Here is a 21,314-nt window from a genome sequence, read left to right as displayed (position 1 = left end):
AAGTTCTTACCCTTGAAGCACAGCAACAATTCTAAATCAAAACCAAACCTAAGACCTCAAACCAAGCTTCAATGGACCTCAGCTCCAAAGTGAAGGTGTTTGACTAGGTGTTTTAGTGCAAATATGTGAAGAAAACTCACTTCTAAGCACAATATAGCACAATATAAAGAGAGAGAGAGAGAGAGAGAGAGAGAGAGAGAGAGAGGAATTCTAGAGAGAAAGGAATTTTAACTCTGAAATTTTGTAAACCCTCTAAAGGGGGAGGGACCTCCACTTATATAGAACAAGCATGCAAAAAGCTTGCTTCATCCCTCCATACACGTGTATGGAGGATGAGCCTCAGTGAGCCACAGCTGGCTCAAAAGATCTAAAAATATCTAAAAAAGGAGAAAATTGGCCGTCGGCCACCTCCCCTAGCCGACCAACCACTTCAAGTGGCCTACAAGGGAGAAAAGGGGCCGGAAAGGCCTTCCCCTCCCCTAAGCAAGAGGCATCAAGGTTTGGCCCAAAAACAAGGCCAAAACACAGAGTGTTAAGAGGCTCAAAGACAAGGCACTCAGTCAAGAACTTCGGGCACTCAAAACAAGCACAAACATGCACAATCATCATGCGCACAAACGATGACGTCTGAGTCTTAAGGTTGGTCAAAAATGGGGTGTCTACACATGTATTCAAAACACTTTTTCAAAACAAACATAAAATCAATGCATTCCAAATTTTTTAAAGTGGTCTATACTTGTGTGCATCACCTAGTAAAGAGAGCATAATAACCAGAATAAGAGCATATACTGTTTATAAAAAATCACATCATGATTAGTAGAGACCGATCTTTGATCGGGTGAATGGGGCGCTCAATTCATGACCTTCCCCTATCATACTTAAGCTCCCGAGCCAAGACACTTTGGTGATGACGGACATGTGGCCTTTGGCACGAGTCACAGGTTTTCCAAATTTTTCAAAAATATTTAGGTGGCGACTCTGAAATCTGGCAATTCAGTCCATTTTTAACATCTTTGGTTCAAAACTCGATTTTCTGAAATTACTTGTCGAAATTAGACTCTTTTGTGTTCATCCATTTCACATTGCACTTGTGAAATCAGATTCAGAACCATGGGAGTCCGAATTGTAGGGCTAATCGTATTCGAAAGGAGCACGAAAAGCAAGCTACAGTAGGTTGGCTGGTGTGATGTATTGGCCAGGGTTAAAGGTGGTTAGGGTGGTTTGTATGGCACTAACATTGGGAGGTGGAGGGACGATTTTGTTATGATCAGGTAAAGGATTGGTGGTTACATTTGGCTTTTGTGGAGGTGTTATGATCATGTATGTTATCAATGAGATCTTGGATCTCATGACAGAGACAAACACATCGGTTAGTTTCATGACCAACTTGTTGCTGAAAAGCATAGTATTTTATGGGATCATGGCTTGTGTGTAAGGGATCTAAGAAAGTCCTAGGGATGACAAGTTTAAGGTGCCCCTTGTCTATGAGGATTTACATGGCTTTAGATAACGACATGTGAAGTGGGTGAAAGGTTTTTTGGGCATGGGTGGTTTGGATACTTTTGGTGGTTCTAGCGAAGGGGTCTTCAACGGTTTGGGTTCCTATGGCATGAATTTCAGTGGGTTTAGTGTTGGATAATGAGGAGGTGGTATTTATGGTGAACGGCTTCTTTTGAGGATGGGTGGTGGCTTCTACCTTAATGATGCCTTGGTTGATTCCATCTTGTATTTGATTTTCGATGTCAAATATTTCTCGAAAACTAAACAAGGGTAGAGCCAGCATGATGCCAAGCAGAGGTTGGTGCAAATTTTTCACAATGGTCCTTATTTGGTCTTTCTCATCAAGATGATTGGCCATTATTGCTACCTTAGCTCTCTACCTTGTGACAAAGTCACTAAAGCTCTCACTAGGCTCTTGGTTAGTGGTTTCAAGCTCCCTCAGGGTCACTTCCAACTAGGTATTGTAAGAATATTGGGTAACAAACGCTTCAGCCAACTCGTCACACTTCCACTTGATCTCATTATCTACGCTATGAGGAGCTGGCCAATGCAGGTCGGCCTGTTCCGAATCAACTAATTCTGAATTGGGCTGAATTGTGCGATTGGGCTTAGGTACGAGATAAACGGCTGAGTTTGGCCCACTTAGCTTGGGAAACTTCTTTTCTATGAGCAATGTTTGCAACAATCCTGAGAATAGCTGAACAAACCCAATCAATTTTGTCTAATCACTTACCATCGGATCCTCACAATTATCATCACCACCCATTAGGAGATAGTTTCCCAATCAAGGAAATTTTGAGGAATTTTATGAGGGTTCTTACCAAAGTGATCAACCTAAACAATTGTCTTTTCATTGTTTGTTGTTTTACTAAAAGGTACCTCATTTTCCTTTTAGAGTCATATAATCAAGTTATAACTCTTTTTTTTTTCAACGTAAAATCTCCTTCTTCTTTTTTCAAATTTCAAGGCTTCTCTCTTTTCCTTTTTTTTTTTTTTTTTTTTTTGAAAAATTTTGAGGAGTGCAGATTTTATTCCAAGGAATCAATCAAACAATCATCCTTTTACCCAAATACCCTATAGAGGAACTAAAATTTTATTTAAAATGACAGACTTGGCCATCACCTCCTTATCTACCATTTTCCCATAAATCAAAGTTCACTCCAAAGTCATTAGCCCAAAGAGTTTTACTTAATGAAAAGAACTGTCCATAATTTCCAAACTCTACTCAAATTTTATTTTAAAAATTTTCCAAGGAATTTCAGAGTTTATTCCAAGAAAATAAATTAAACAATCATCTTCTAGTCAAATGCCTTTGAAGGAATTTCAAAATAAAAGACTTGGCCATCACCTCATTGCCTAACACTTGTCCATAAAATCAAAATTCCTTACAAGTCAACAACTTAAAGATTTTCAGCTAATCAAAAACTTTCCATAATTTCTAAAATTCTACTCAGAATTTTTTCGAAATTCCTTCCTTCGAAGGAGCTTTGGATTTTATTCCAAGCATCTAATCAAATAATTATCTTCTAGTCAAATATCTTTTAAGGGAATTGGAATTTTATTCAAAATATAAGACTTGGTCACCACTTTCTTGCCTATCATTTTTCAATAAAATTTGAAATTCCCCCCAAAGTCAATGACCTAAAAATTCTTATTCAATCAAATACCTTCCATAATCTTCAAGGCTCTACTTAGGTTGGAAACTTCTTCTTTTTCTTTTTTAAGTTGTCTTTTAATCTCATATTTTCTTGGAGATTTAAATTTTGAAAAGTCAATTATTCTTAATTGATCACTAAGGTAAGAATTCAAATTCAAATCCTTTAACTTGAGAAACCATCCCCTAATTTTCCATAGAATCGTAATCAGAATCCAATCACTCCCCAAATTTTTGTAATTGAATTACTACCCCAAATAACTTAGATTACCCCCCAGAATCAAATTATTACCATTTCCAACTCCTCAAATTGTTGGAATGAAATCACTGTCTTTTTGATTATTGATCTCAGAATCAAATCAAACCATTTCCATTTAAGACAAGATACCATATAAGCACATAATTTGTATTCATGCCTATTTAGGGGTGGGGTTGCCTTGTCCTAATTTGGAAATAGGATCTAAGATTCACTAAATCATACAAAAAGGCCACATTGTAATCATAGAAGGGTGGGTTTTCTATCCTAGTTTGGAAAGTGCTAATGCTCTCTATATGCAAAAGGTAGGTTCGATCACAAAAGGGTACATCAATTATTACTATCAATATATGACTCATTCCAGAAAGAGAAGATCAAACAATACTAATAGCACAATCTAATGCTTGTTTTATTGATATAACATAGCCCACGAATACTGTCCGGAATATTATGCAATAAGGCAGGTTTCCTTAGTTCTCAAATGGTGAAATGCAATTAACAATTAGCAATTAACAACTAATTTCATAAAATAGAACTTTTCAAGTCAAGCTCACTTAATTCCCCAATAGAGTTGCCCACTGTGGGCGTCATGCTTTTTTCGAGTATAAGGTATTGCTTTCCATACTAATTTGCTTTATTGACATAGAGTCGCCACTTAATTTTTAAAGAGGAATTAAGAAACCTTTAATGATGAAAACTATGTTAAGGTCTAGTCCGTCATAACCAAGAACATTCTGGGTTCAGAAGCTTAGGTACGAAAGGGGAAGGTCATTTTCATGGAAGCACCTCCTTTTGCCCAATCTAAAAATTGGCCTCTACTCACTCTCTGTTTTAAGATTTGAGTGGTTAAATGTTCACAAAAATTCATTTTAGACCTAAACCCCTTAACTAACCTAAAACTAGATGATTGAAGAAAATAAATGTCATTCATTTTGGATTTAAAATATCTTTAAAAAAATGATTTTTCCACAATTGAGATTTTTTGTGATTCATCGCTATAAACTTAACCCAAAACAAACAATAGCTATGAAAATCACTCAAAACAACCAATTTTGCATAGAAAGCATATAACTTGAATTATTGAAGAACAATGCAACAAGGACACCCACATGCTATGAGGATTAAAAGGACTTACCTAGTCGCCCACTTTCGCATCTTACATACTATACATAAATTAAATATGACCTTAATGCAGCTAACGTATACAAGATATGAACCTAGGCCCGGTTTGAGGCTACTAAATGATGAATATGCATAAAAAGACAAGCAACGCATAATGAAAAGAAAAAAAACAATGATATTAGCTATTTACATGATGATTCAAACTGGGCCTAACACATGAGTTCTAGATGATTAGATGAGCCTAATCATGATGTTATAATGTACGGAAAGAAAACATGCGAAATAAAGTGACAAAATAGATAAGATGAATAACCTACATGATGCTATGATAGACTAACATCCTAGCATGCTTGGATATTGAAGACAAACAGAGAATAGATCCTGAAATAGACAAAAATATAGAAGTTTACCTACTGGTTTTAAGAAATCAAAGAGCGAATGCAGAAGAGAGCAAGGAAATTCAAGTTTCTTGCTTGCAAACCTTTCTCAAGCTTTGGTTCCAAGTTAGGATTGACATGCTTCAGTCCTTAAAAGTTTTCAAAGTTGTTTAGTTGCTGTATAATTAGGTATTTTCGGAGTTAGGAGGAGGGGAAGAGAGGCGAGGTGATGTTTGGCTCTTAAACTTGCAAAAAGTGGCTCCTATTCCTTAACCCCTTCAAAGAGAATGGGAGAGGCTCTATTTATAGAGCTGGGGGAAGTCTCAGGAACCCTTCAAGGGTTTCATCGCTTCCCCCCTGCCGTTCCCACCAAAAATTCACCAAAATTGAGTTACCAAAAATAACTCAACGATGCTTCAATATGCGCACGTATAAACTAAGTGCACACACGCAACGATCGTGCACACGTACAAACAATGTGCACATTGTGGACTCATCTTTTTCTGCACCCCGCCTTTCAAAAAGAGTCTGAAAAGAAGGCCTCACAGTTCGGACTCCCGCGGTTCTGAATCTAGTCTCACAAGTGCAATGTGAAACGAATAAACACCAAAGGATCCAAATCTGGCAAACCTTTTTGGAAAATCAATTTTAAATCAAATAATGCTAAAATTGGACTGTTTTGCTAGATATAGAGCCACCACCTAACTATTTAATTTTTGGAGAAATTTAGGAAACCCTAACTCGTGCCGAAGGCCACGTGTCCGTCATCACCAAAGTTGCCTCAGCTCGGGAACTTACGTGCGAGAGGGAAAGGTCATGAATTGAGCACCCCCACTTGCCTGATCAAAGGATCGACCTCTACTAATCATGATATGATGTTTTATAAACATTATGTGTTCTTATTCCGATTATTAAACTAGCTTTACTATGGGATGCTCAAGTGGGCTTAAAAGATGTGGATTTGCCACCAAACATAGTGGGCTTAAAACATGATTTGCCACAACAAAGTGGGCTTAAAACACACATTTGTTGAATTGTTCCAATTCAAACAACAAGCCTTCATCCATAAGTAGTCATGCAGTTTAGCATTTAAGCACATAGCCTTATGGCAAGCATGCTACTCATGGCAATATGGCAATCACACTTATGCAAGTATGCTAAAGCATAAAAACTCACCGAGTACACCAAGCCAAAACAAAAGCTAGTTAGAAAGAATGCATGATTTTAACTATACAAGATGTCTAATGCAACACATGCAATAATGCGATTAATAGGCTCAGCTACTAAAATGGCATATGAATCGATTTGAACAACATGCGATTAAACACGTATTCAAAGAAGTATTGAAAATGCAATGCAGTTTGAATGATGCGCCGAGCCTCGGTGCATGCAAGACAAATGAATGGATGCAAGCATAAGGTACGTTAATTGAAAATAATCCCTAATCTAACCATCAAAAGTGATTAAATAAAATGGAGAAAGACGTGGGGTTGGAAGACATACACACACACACACGCTTATTACGACATTATGCCCTCGCAAAGGAGGGTTCGAATGGATAAGCTAACCAACTAGCTACGCTAATTAAGCTAAGCTAATTATTACAACAATTGAAATGAATTAACTATTCTAGTTAATTAATTATTACAACATGATATTTAACTAACTATTTTAAGCTAATTAAATATTACAAATCGAAGTAATTAGCTAAACACTAAGCTAATTAAATACAAAGCAATTAAACTAATTAATTAGCTACCACTAATTAACTAAACAAAGCAATTAAATGGTCTCGAGGGGCGAGGGATGCATGCTCGGTTTCTCCATCCGAAAAGCCACCTCCTTGCCATTGAACGCCTCTGTTTGCACATTTTTGAACACCAAAGAAGCTACCAACTTCCAGAACACCTCGGCTCCCCTTTTCCATCACACTGAGCAACTTTCTTCATTGATGGCCGGTCGGCTACCATTGGTGGACGATCGGCTACTTCTAGTGGCCGTCAGCCACTGCTGGTGGCCGGTCGGCCACCATTGCCCTGAACTTTTTTTTGCTGCAACAGAGAGCAAACAGAAGCAAAGCAGTGTATTCTCAAGGAGTGTTTGTACTGTTACGCTCCTTATCATCACACAAGTTCAAAGGAGTGTAACTCTCGGCTCTCAAACTATCAACCAAGCATTTTCCATGCATGATGGCTAAGGAACCAAGCTTGTACAAGCTTAATGAGTGCAAAACAAGACTCAAAAGACCGCCACCCTATCATACATGATCAAGGGTGATGGTGACCATGGAAAGTGGCACATTTTATCACTTTGAGCATGTAATGTCCCATTTTCCTCGTGTTCGAATTAATGTTCGATTCGAACACGTGCAATGCAACATGAAAGATGTTTATCTTCCCTCTTTTACTTGTTCATTTTGTTTACTCATTTTACATTACCGATTCATTCTTTAATCGATTAAGTCCATTGGTGAGTGTCTTCTAAAGCGAAAGAAATGTCAACCAAGGGGTAGTTCAAGGCATGAGGGAAACTTTATGCCGTTGGTAATGAACCCTCAAAAGAGGATTAAACCATTAAGCATAAGCCATTGGTCTTATTCTAATAATAGCGTTTTGAATTGAATTCCTCCCTGATTAATGACTAAGGAGATAAGCTAATCTCCCACACTGCTTGAACTGTTCACTATGTGGGTAATGACGTTGTTGCTCCAGTGTGAGGGTTTGTATTGCCAATTTCCTGATGTGGCGATCTACACTTTCCATTGTGTTTGTTGATTTGTTGAATCATTAATCTATGCCCCTTAAATAATAAAAGCATTCTGTTGGATAGGTAAGTCATCTCCTTTTATTGGTAATTATCGATAATAGCTAAGGTACGTGTAACAATTCTATTTTTAAGATGAGGTCGGAATAGGGTATCTTCATGTCTCAGGAATTGAAAATTAATCGTACAAACAGTTCCTAGTTACATCTTCCCTAAGTTAGTCATTAATCATATCCATCCATTCTTGTTTATGCCTTACATAAGGTGCTAATGTGGTTTGGTTTCTAGTGCTCTTTGGCCCTTTCCCTTTAAATAGTCATCCTTGACTTTTTTCCGTATAATTATTGTCCCTTTCTATCTTGGAGTATGGTGTTGTATTCTTCTGGTTGCTCCTTTCTGGTCCCTCATGAAGTTGGGTTTCCTTTCCACAAGCTCCAAATTTTGATTCTTGATAGGGTTCGGGATTTCAGCCACGGTTACTAGTCCATTCTTAAGGTTTCAATTTCCTGGTACTGCATTCCTGTTATTGCTTGCAAGCTCGTGTTATTACTTGTCTCGCAATATGGTCCACCATTTGCCGTTCTTTGAATAGGGTGAGGCGTAAGTCAAATTCTAACTACAGAGGTAATTCCTTATGGGTAAGCAACTAATCTTAAGTTAGAGTTTAATTATCCTAGGGTGTTCACACAACACAACTTCATATATACATAATAATAATTACAAGATTCTTAAAATTGGAATGATGTGGAGATGAAGAATACGAAGCAGTTATGGTGATAACATTAGGATTAACTGAAATATGGATGAATGGTATGATGTTATTGTTTCGAACTTCAATGTGATCAAGGTTATAGAGGTAGTGACTAAACTATATATTTAACTTGAAACTGTGTTGTCCATTCGCGTTTCAAACTAAATATCCAAGATTCGTCACCGAGTAAAGAAAATGAAATTATTTACAAGAAGCCTTGGGCTAAATAAAATAATCAAGGGTCAAAAGAGGTCAATTTTACAAATAGTAGTATATAAAATAGGACTAGAAGGACAAGACTTAATCTTGGAAAAGGATGACATTGAATAAAGGTTACGAATACAAGATGAGGGTACGACGATCGATAGAAGACGCGTAGAACTAATAGTACTCCTACTGCGCGATGTGAGCCCGTACTTAAAGTTAAAACCATTTCACGATCCTGAAATATGTCCTCATGAGCTGATGTTGGTGAGCCCGAAATTCGAAGAAATTCCCTAAGATAGGTCAAGAAAAATTCTATTTTTGATGTCTTTTAGTTGATAGAATAGGTAGTGTTATAATAATATAACATAGTCAGTGCAAGATAGTCTCTAACCGCAGGTAGAAACGCATAGGTAAAGGTTGAACCTAGGCTCTGATACCAAGTTGTGACGTCCCAAAAATCGAGAACTTCAGATAATATATTAACCATTAAATACATGCTTTATCTAAGGTTACAAGAGTAGGAAACGTCACTAATGAGTCCTTTGGATAATAACCAAACAAGATCCCAGGAAGGTCAGAGGAGTCAAAATAGCCTCCCTTCTAAGTCCAACCACCTTAGATAGCAAAGCTATATTTTTGACAGATCTTGACAAGGTATTAACACAAGGCCTACATGAGTTGACGGAGTATAAGGATAGGTTACAATTGTTATATATATACAAATTACAAAAATCATGTCTTAAATACAATATGGGATCTATCACTTACAATCTCAAAACACGTTTAACATAACTAGTTCCAAACTCTCATAGGATAGCCATATGTCCTCAAATACTTCAGTTTTGCCATCAACCAGCCTAATAGTCTTCAATACCTGGCATGAAACGCCATGAGCTTTGAATGCCCAGTAAATGCACACACACTCCCCGTCCCTTTTTCCCAATCTAATACACCATCATATTTATAGCGAGCAAGTAGTGAAGCATGATATTCAAATTAATAACACAATTTTAATAACAGAGGAAGGAACATGTCATTCAAATAGATAACAAAGGTTATAATGTTAGTAGTTAGTATTCTAGAAATCCCCCAAAGAGATTTCATCCTCCCAACCACAAGAATTGGACACCAGACTATTCGAAACTCCCTTTTTTGCTGCTTTATTGCAGAACTAACCTCGGATGCCTACCAAAGGTTATATACCGCGTAGTGCCAACCGCAGGGCCTCAAAAGGGACAACGAAAAGAAAAAGGTTTTATCTCTTGAATCCAACCTTATCCTTCTAAAAAGTTTTATCCTCTTGAATGTCCCATCTGAACCCACCCTTATCTCACCAATCAAACCATCGCAAAAAGTCCGAATACATCTGTTCCATTCTAGGGTTTACGCGACAACCGCTTGCGCAAGACTTAAGCTTCTATTAGGGAGCACGTCCCATCAATCCATACATAACACATTATCATCTCTTCATTATTCAAGTGATCGAAAACCCAATGCCATCCCAATTAAGTTTTCCGTTTGGATCAATGTTTTAAGTCAAGTTAGAACAAACTTAATAAGATAGTAATATCCACATAAGCATGAGCATCATTAAAATGAAGAGGATAAGGAACATAACCATAACACATGCAATATCATAACAAGACATGATCATAAACGAATAAGCATATTCATGAACACGAGCATAAAACACCCATGCAAAACTAAATTTCTAGATTCAGTACCATTTAAAGATTAAAATCAAAAGGGCTATTTTAGATTTTTACCGAACTCGACCTTCCTATGGTTTGTAGAGAATTTAATCTAGTTTTCAGAACATGTTTCGGAAATGTGGTAGCTTTTCTAGATTTTTAGTTATTTAAGAAATGTTCCAGCGTTGTCTAGATTCGTTGACCGTTACGAAAATTGGAGTTTCTCACAAATCGTTCACTTGTTTTCAATGAAACCAATTTTAGTTGAATATAACTCCTTAAGGAAGATTTTTACATAAAATGGAGGTCCAGAAGATTTTTCTAGAAATTTCAAAAGTTGGATGAAAAATAGATTTTTCTAGCACAGTTCTTGAAATAGAAATTTGGTAAGAAAAGAGGTCAACTAGGGGAAATTTTCCACTTATCTTGTGATGAAAACTTGCTAAATAATATGTATTAAACTCATAAATTTAAGGTGAAGGTGTGCCTTTGGAAATTTTGAGAGTTTGATATGGAAAAAGGTAGTCTTATATCGATTAAGAGAAATACAAGAAGGGTAGAATCAAGGCTCAACTCTTTTCATTTTTAACATGAGAATACTATCAAAACACATTTGAAATGAATGTTTAAAACTTCTAAGAGCATGTATTTGAAAAAGGAAAATAAAAGAGAGAGTTGTGTTGTGCCTTACTTAAATGCTTATGGAACTAGTTTTGCAAGACTTGCTCTCTTTCTCTTCTTTCTCCCTCCCATAAGCTCACTCTCCACTCCTCTCCCTCTCTCTATGACATGTGGGTGTGTGGGTGTGGTGTTTGATGTTCATGTAGATGGAGGATGGTGGTGTATGTATAAGAAAAATGGTGTGAATTGTCTAAAATGTCCTTTGGTTGAAATTTAATGGAATTGAGTTGTATTTAGTTCAAATGAAATGGAATAGTAGATAATTAGGACCTTAATTATGCATTTAATTATGATCTAGTTAGGCTTAAGTCTAATTTAAATCCATTCTAGTTACCAGGACATTAGATAGATACATGTTTATATATAGAATTGGTACCAAGGTCATAATTATTTCCATGATTCAAGGGATTTGTCTCTAAAGTACAATGATTATAGCCTAGGAGGTATGATGGCTAGCCATGTGCTCAAGATTTTGGGATATTTTCCTATTTATTTTGTGTACAAATTCCATAGGTATTGTGTACAAAAAGATTTGATGAATAAGAGGTACAAATATATATATATATATATACAATGGTACTAACTTGGGGTCAATTTGTGATTTGAGTAAAATACGAGGGCTAAGGCCTTGATTTATGAATTGGAACATTATTTTAGAGTAGAATTTAACTAAGTTAGGGTTAGAGAATCTAATTCGGTTTGAATTTCTTATTTCGAATAAAAAGGCTATCAACCGATGAGCGTGATAAAAACTGAAAAAACCTAGAGTTTTCAAGTGGTAATTCTATGTTTATGGAGTCAATTAATTAGTATTAGGGTATTAGAATGATTTCTAAGTTATCAAAATCGATCAAGGTTTGCGAGTTTTCAATTGGTGCATGTATTTTGATCATAGGGTTAAAATTGTAATTAATTAAGAAATTGAGCAATTTCAAAGAAATAATTTAATAGTAAGGGACTTAATAGGTTTTACAAAATTTAGGGGTCTACAAAAGTTAGGGGTCTCACAGCTCAGGTCGAAAATATCTGAATTAGAGACAACTGGAGCAGTGTGAAACAACTGGAGGAAAATATCTGCACAAAAACTGACTTTTTTGCACCAGTGGCCGACCGGCCATCACTGGTGGCTGACGGTCACCATTGATGGCCGAAAAACCTCACTCCTGGTCAGTAGGCCACCACTAGTGGCCGACAGGCCACATCCGTGGCCAACCACAAAAATCTATTTTCCAAGTCCAACTTCGAATGGGCATATCTCCTTCATCCGGACTTTTTTGTAGGTCATTCTTTTGTCTAAATTGAAGCCCCGGAAGTCTTCTTTCCAATGGTGGCATCCTCACATCAAAATTCCAAGTGTGCAAAAAGATATGCTCATTTTAGTGAAGACTACTCAGTTTCGGTCCTAACTGGATTCATGTCTAACTTCTCTTCAGCTAGTTTTCTTCCCTCCTCTCCTCTTTTCTTCAACTCCAAAACCCTAAATAAGGTGTTTTGAAAGATTTTTCAAAGATTTCACATCTCTTTCATTCATTTTCACTTTGTCCTTGCTCGGTTTACCGAAAAGCGTAACATTTAACGAAATGCGAGCCTCGGAACATCGTAGAAACTTTTTCAAAAATATTTTGAAAGAGAGGGTTTTAAAGTCTAAAAATCATTTTGGTCAAAATAGTTTTGGTCCAAAATGGGGTGTAAGGTTAGGATTTGAGCTTTCCTTGCCGAAGAAATCGAACCAGTGCACAACATAGCCTTCACCATCGAATGATCAAATAGTGGCGCCCAAGTCTTAAGGGCGGTCAAAAATGGGGTGCCTACACACATTCACATCTAACGTGTGCACTCGTATTTTTCCTTGGTACACATGTCATGCATACATGCACAAGTACGTGGTCCTATGCTCTTGGCTTGCTTGTGGCACAAGTAAGCCCGAATTTCATTCTAATCAATATTTTTTATAAAAAGGGTCCCTAATTTTGGAAAATACGATCAACCAAAGCACAATCAAGCTTTCTGGGATTAAGAAATCGGTTTTTGGTTAAAAACATATTTAGCGGTAAAATTGTCATTTTTGCAAAAAGTTGATTTTTGGCCAAAACGGGTTTGTATAGCAACTCTAAACAATCCTTTAAACATTCCAAATATAAAGTAAGCATTGTTTCATCATCGAGAGGCTTGCAAGAGCCCGAAGTCTTAGGGTTAGTCAAAATAGGATGTCTACAGTTACTATAAGGATAATTAACACAAAATAGAATCAAAACAATCTCAACAATTCCTATAACCATCCAATATAGCAACATCAAATCCAAAACTTCTATTGTTCCAATATCATGATTTTAAAGAAGGATGGGAAAAAGTGAGACAAAATGCGATTTTAAATTGACTGAACCCGTACAAACTGCTCAAGCGGTCTTTCCACTACTCGAGCGGTGAATCTATTCTTTCAGGATTTTAGACTTGCAGAACAAAATACAAGATGCCACACAAGTTAGCTCGAGCGGTCTCCTCCCCTTTCTAGAACGTAGGCTATGGTATTGGACTCCCTTCATCACTACTCGAGCAGTCAAACCAATCGCTCAAGCGCTGGAAACAAATTGTCACAACCTTTCCTCCTTAATGAATTTTGCTCCCGAAATTCACCACGCCGTCAAAACAAAAATGACAACAACAAAACAACCATTATGCTAAGAAGTTTCATCTCCCATAATTTAAACTCAAGATTCAAGGGCCAGACAAAGTTAAAAGAAGTAACAATTAGGATTAACACCCGTTGATCAATCATGAACAGTTTATAATCGACAATGGGTTTCAAGGGAAGTTTCCTTACATAAGTATTTTACACGATCAAAAGAAATAATGTTCAAACAACACAATCACAAACTTGACACTTCTACAAACGAAATTAAGGTGAGTAATAATTTAAGAATCGATCAATCCATAATGGAATTACAACAATTACCCAAGGTTTTAATTAGAATTTATGGAGTAACTTTCATATTTTGGTCCTAGTACTAGTATTCCACTGACACTCCAAAGTTATGAGCAACGACGCTAGATGGTGACTATTTCCTCCAACTCATTTACAAGGATTTCAAAGGCTACATCGGTCGAAATGGACGATTCCCATTATATATGGGTTCCCGTGCAACAACCCTAATAATATAAAGCCATGGATGACACCACGAACCATAAAACTCAATAGTGTCCACAAGGTTAAAACACAAGGATGGTTTACATACTCCTAAAAGCATACTACCCACATCTCCATCGCACGCCAATGCTCAACAATAACCGAATATTCAGTATCTCAAAACCCCAAGGATGGTACCACATACTTCGAACAAGAAGCTCTCAATCAACTAACAAAATAATAGAGTTCACCAAGAGAAATTCGGTTTATAAGAACAACTCTCCGGCTCAACGGCTTTGACAACGTTAATTTTCTCAAGGCAAGACATTAAGTAGTTTCCACTGGTCAACACTTCAAACTTGGTGATGATCCCACATTAACAATAAGAAACTAAATCAATTCTCCTAACTGAAAAGGACTTCACTCAGGAAACTTGATTTACAAACAAAAGGGACAACATTATAGCGCAATGAATTTGAATGATTCTATTCACCAAGGCAACATGCCCAAACACAAATTCATCAATTTGTGCCCAACTCATTACACAACACAACTAAGCAATGTATAAGAATTAATCATTCATTCTAATAAAAAGAAATTTTCCATTATCTTGAGAACGTTTCCTTGAGTACACACATTGTTACTAGGTGTTCCAAACTCACGCCGCATTTTAATTATAAGATTTTTCCAAATCCAAATTAAAATTCAGTAGCTTTATAAACGTTTTGCAAAAACAATCAAGCGTAACCACAACAATAATATTGTTAATTTCCACATCATCCAAGACCACAGCACCAAGAACATTCATTTCCAAATCTTCGTCCCAACAACATATCCAGTGATCTTTAACCATCACCCAACACTACCCATCACTCCTATGGTGATGTCACACCCAATTATAACTTCTTCTTTCTTTTCTTTTTTCTTTTTTTTTTTTTACAGTATAGCAATAACAATCATACCGATAAAGCGTAGGAGCACAACTAACAATAAAGTACAAATACTTCACAATTTGTGGAAGTCTCCTCCTATCACAATCAGCAATACAACTAACTAACTAAATAATGATGTAAGAACACTCACTCTTACAAATCCCTGTAATGCATCCCTTAATGTTACACTCCTTGATCAATGCTAAAGTAACTCCTGATGTGACTACTTTCGACCCCTACCCGGTATCACCTAGCTAACACCACAACCCTCTACACTTTGTGTAAACACTGATACTCACCCAGTATCATTCGTCCCTACATGGGGTCCAATACATATTCTCACTCAACCTACAAATCTGCGTCAGACGCCTTAAGAACAAACACACCATGACCTACCGTGCCGAACATTCCCTCCTCTGAAACTCATTCCATCAACTCTCACTCTTAAGTTGACTCAATATAACAATCATACCTATATGGAAATTCAAACACCTCATCTTAGTACCACAAGACCGATAGAGTTAACGACAACCTCACCAATCACAAAACCAGAACACAAAGAATAACAGACATAAGCATTACTCTCGTCACTAAGAGACACAAGTTTCACATTTTCTCAAAGAACGTCCTCAATGCTACACCAAATAGCTCTTACCAAATCTATAGAACTCTAATAGGTTACACTACTCCCAGACCATACACACTTAGCATAAAATAACTCCACTCCCAAACATTCCCAAAATGAGTCTCATGAAACATAATGTTATAAATTTCAACAACTAAGCCTTAATCGAGTATAAGGTTTGCAATCCATCACGTGCTCAACTGTATGAGGCAATAACATCTTTGCAACAAGACTAAGATAACCAATCTTAACAAAGATTTGTCAAAATGTATAGAATCGCCATTCATTACAATCCAATTTCTTTGGAATAAACAAACAAACAAACACACACACACATATATATGCAACCTCTGTAAGTATATAGTCCTATTTATACCAACATAGCGTTACAATACCAAAACAACAAAACATCATGCTACTACCTTAAGACATCACCATCCTTGCTTGAACTACCAAACTAGTTCTGCCCACTCTGAGGGCAAAGACGCTTAACATGGCCCGTCCGATTACACTTAAAACAAGTGGGTGGCCCCCTATCTCGTAACTAAGCCAACTGATGAAACTGTTCCACGTCTGAAACCAACTGAAAGTTATACAACTGTTAGGATCTTGAAGCACTAGGAATCCCTACCAACTGTGGGCAAAGTTTCTTCACATGCCTTGGTAGTCCACACTGGTAGTAGGTGCGCATCCGACCACTACCTCAAAATTGGCTCTGGGAATGAGTCAACCACTGCTATAGTTGTTTTCCCTCTTTTTTAGGGCAAGTTGAAGGCTTGTGACTCTACTGACCACATCGAAAACAAGTCATTCTATTCTGACTAGTACTCTTTGAACTCATCCATGTTACCAAAGCTCGAGACCCGATCTACTGTGACAGTGATTAAGTGTTAGTGGTACCCCTCAACTTCTTGGACATCTCCAAGTCACTCTGTGACTCATGTCCCCCTTGTCTCTTACCCCTCTATTTTTTCTTCTCTTCTAAGGTCATTTCCACATGTGCAGCTACTTCAATGAGTCTGTCATAACTCTGAATCATACTGCCAACCACCTTCATCTTGATTTCCCACCTAAGCCTCTTCTCAAATTCTAAATGGCCGTGGGTTAGAGATACTTCTCTTGGAAAGCATGAGTGAATGCCTTCAATTTGTGCACTATACAGTCTTTGGCATATTTCCACCATTGACCTACGTTCTCTTTCAATTGAAAAGCCCCAATGTGACCTAAAGCTCATTGTCGACAATGTGAAACACCTCAAACGTCTTCACCGCCTGTCCACTTAGAGTGGGTTAGACCCTCTATAAAACTCCATAGGATTAGATTTAAAGAACTCTTTTGACAAAGAAGAGGCTCTAGTCTTTCCCACGGCGCCCGTGCCATTTCTTTAGCCCTCAAAATGTTCATGGATTCTCGAAGTACACCCACCAACTCCCGAGCCAAAAAACCCATAATACCATGTACTTCTTGTTCGGCCATATTAGTTTGGCCTACTCTCTTTCCTTAAAAGGTTACACCCCAAACACCATGACAAGGTCTACCACGGCTTCTATCACTACATCCAGACATCCTATATAAGAATAAGATAGAACTTAGCTCACAAATTATTCCACATGAAATCCCACATGCTACTCAAAATGTATACATATGCCTATACACATAATGCTTTTCACAATAGACAAACTACATAAGCACATATTTACATAAAACACATATGAATTATCCTCCTAAAATGTCAATTTGCCTCACAAACATTCAAAGAATTCGAGTTAGAATGGCATTGATCAAATGCCCTCCTAACAAGACTCCTAAGAAATTCATAGGCACAAATCTCATCTTAAGTGTTTAATCCCATACCCACATAGTCATATAAGCACACACAAGTCATACAAAGTACATAAACGTCCCATTCTAGCCTAGAAACCCATTGTGACAAACGTCACTTCCTATGAGCCCAATGTATTCAAACCTAATTAGCTCGGATACCAAGTTGTCACGCCCCGATGTTTATAACCCATTTTATAATTACCAAACAATGAGTATTATCCAATTTCATAACAAATACATATCTTTCTCATAAGGTCCTCATAGGATTACATACATTAGATTACAATACAGGTACAAAAAATAGAAGATAAATACATCAAAAATGCCCCAAGGGCTTATCTTTCAAGGCGAAAGCCTTGATTCCAAGCAAGACAAAATCATATCCCTGATAAACAAGCTTGATAGCTATCAACATGTAATCATCAAAGGGAGCTCATGTGCCCCAATAAGATCTCCACAACTCTTTGGTGGAAAGAAGTCATGTCATCATCACCTGGAAATTTGGATATCCAGCCCATAAAAAGGGAGTGAGCTTTTACGCCCAGTAAGAATTAAACTTAACACAATATATGAATGTTCATTATGATTATGTTCATGCAATGCAATGTCATGCACAAGACTCTTGACTTCTCTTGAAAACCAATGCTCAATGTATAATTTTAAACCCATGTTTGACTAAAACACTTGAACCCTTATCATACCCCGAGAAATTCTCTTTTTGATAAAATCCTTAATACTTATCTCAAAATACTCCCACATTTATCGACCACCGAGCATGGAATGGCAATTGGGCACCTATCACAATTTCTAATAACACTCCCACATTTATTGGCCACTAAGTACAAAAAGGCAATTTGGCACCTATCATATTTTCAATAACCATTTTCACATTTACCGACATCACATATAAAGGGGCAATTGGACACCCATTACATTTTGAAAACATTGCCACAATTACTGGACATGGAGCACGGAGGGGAAATTGGACACCCAACAATCAATTCAACCATATCCCCCACATTTACTGGCATTAAGTACGGAAGGGCAATTAGGCACCTCAACAATATTTCGAAAACATTCCCACATTTTTTGGCCTCCAAGCACAGAAGGGCAATTGGGCACCTTTACACACACAACGCGTTCCCAAAACCACACACTTTTAAATCACTTGACACTTGATCCAGCCATGATAATGCAATGCAAATGCATGAGTTTGCAATTATTCTAATTTGCCAAAATTTCAAATTGTTACTATAAGGATAATTAACGCAAAATAGAATCAAAACAATCTCAACAATTCCCATAGTTATCCAATATAGCAACATCAAATTCAACCTCCTATTATTCCATCATCGTGATGAGTGTCATCTCAAAACAACTCTGATTTCACTTGAAAACATTATTTAGTTAAATAATCTCTTTTCCATTAAACTCCCAAGCTAAGTTTCCAAAAAGATTTACTCTATAACTTCCATCATCAACACTAGCTTCAACAATTATTAGAATTTACCTAACTTCATAATCTCCACCACATTAATGTCAATTGTAACATAAACCATCAATTAGTTTCAAAATCCTTTTTACACAAAATTTCTAGGTTAGGGTTTTTAAAGCAAATTGGGGATTCTCCTCAGTATCAACTTTATCTCCTTCAAAATCAACAATTTAACACAACACACTCAAGATCTATACAAAACATTTCCAAGATTTAAGTGAAAACCCCTTTTTATACAACAATACGTTTACATTTGAAAACCTCTAACTCATACAACTCATAAACATGAATCACATAATCATTTCAAATCATAGGTATATAGAGTTAAGAGAACTCCTACCTCAAGGGAGAATGCTAGAAATGCAACCCAAGAAGAAAGTTTGAAGATGATGCAATTTAATCAGTAAAAAGCTTGATTTTCACTCCCTCTACTCCTATCTTGCAAGATCTAGGGTGGATCTATGATGAAAGTGGAGAAAATCAAGGTAGAAGGATTAGGGTTTTCAAACAAGAAGGACAAAGAGATAAGAAGAGAAAGAAAGGTGGGAAAAAATGAGACAAAAAGTGATTTTAAGTTGGCTGAACCCTCACAGGCTGCTCAAGCGGTCTTTCCACCATTTGAGCGGCGAACCTATTCTCTTAGCATTTTAGGCCTACAAAACAAAATATAGGATGTCGCACAAGTTAGCTCGAGCGGTCTCCTCCCCTTCCCAAAATGCAGGTTAAGGTACTGGACTCCCTTTATCACCGCTCGAGTTGTCAAACCAACTGCTTAAGCAGTCCTCGTAGAAACAGATTGTCACACAATCGATAGTTCAGGGAATAAATAAATAATTTGGCAATAATTTAGATGTATAAACTATAATAAACCCAACAATAAATACACATAAATACACAATACATGACTTAGAGCATGAATACTAATGCAAAAATACATAGCATGAACCTAAAAGCCCGATAGACAACTAAATATGGCATATGTGCATCAGAATCATTGATTAAACACAAAGCATTCCAAAAAAAAAAAAAAATAATGCAGTGATAAATACATATAAACAACGACTAAACAGGGCCTAAAAGCATGATATATATGATATGCAACCTAAACTAATGATACAATGCAGATATGTAATAAAAATTGACCAAATAATTGTAAAAATTAATGATATGCACGCATGTTGATCGAGCCATTATCAAACAGGTAAATCATGGTTGAATAACTTAAAACAATAAGTAGAAAGAGGAATATCTCTAGTTTGATAATCAAACCAAAGAAAACAAAAAAAACGAAGCAAAATACTAATAGAAATATGAGAAATTTTGGAGGTATAGAGTATTGGAGTAAGCGAGAGTAGAGTCGTCTTAAAAATTCTCCATTTTGAGAAATTTTCATATACTAATAGGTGTCATGTGATCTTTCACTAATTATAAATTTATATATCTATTATTATTTTTCAAACACTTAACATAAATATAATAGATTTTACTGTCAAAATCAATCACAATAATACTTAATATAAATATAATAGATTTTATTGTTAAAATTAATCACAATAATAAAAAGTAACACATGATAGTATCTACATACAAAAATTTGTCATTTTGCTAAGGATGTGCGGCTGCACATGGTAATCGTGTAACGCGGTCGCAACTGTTTGCCTGGCATGTGCGGCTATGTTTGGCAAATGGGCCCATAATGATTCAATCCACAATTATGACTTGTGGGCGATTTTGTTAATTTTATTTGTTGAATTAACTTCAAATTGACTTTTTTTTCTTTTTTTTTTTTTTTTCCTTTCTTTTTTAAATCATAAAACACGGCTTTCTTTGAAAAAAATAACAAGTTGAAGTTAATTGAGTACAGAATCTATTTCTTTTAAAATATTTTGAATAAATTATATTGGTAGTCTCTATATTTTATCTTTTATTTTATTCTTTGACTTATAATTTTAAATTTTATGTTAATTTATTTTAATTAATAATATCATTAGTATTTTTTTAAAAAAATTATCACTAAATTAGTTGAGATTACTTCACTGAGTTAAGTAAGTTTATAATTTTACTCTTAAAAATATGGCACATAATATTTATTTGTATATTTTTTATGAAAAAATATTAAGAGTTATAATCAATTGAATCAAATTAACAAAAAAATTATAAATTAATAATTAAAATTGAATCAATTGAAATTAAAGGGATTAGAATGAGACATTCAAATATTTTTGAAAATATACTTTTGGTCAAGTCTGAAAGTGTTTTAAAAATAGGTTCGGGAAGAGTGAGTGGTAGCCCAGTAGGCCCAACAATGATCC

This window comes from Camellia sinensis, chromosome 3 (genome assembly GCF_055761805.1).
Source record: "Camellia sinensis isolate YWXY chromosome 3, ASM5576180v1, whole genome shotgun sequence".
Lineage (NCBI taxonomy): Eukaryota > Viridiplantae > Streptophyta > Magnoliopsida > Ericales > Theaceae > Camellia > Camellia sinensis.
The sequence above is the reverse complement of the archived record's forward strand: the minus strand, read 5'-3'. Positions refer to the sequence as shown.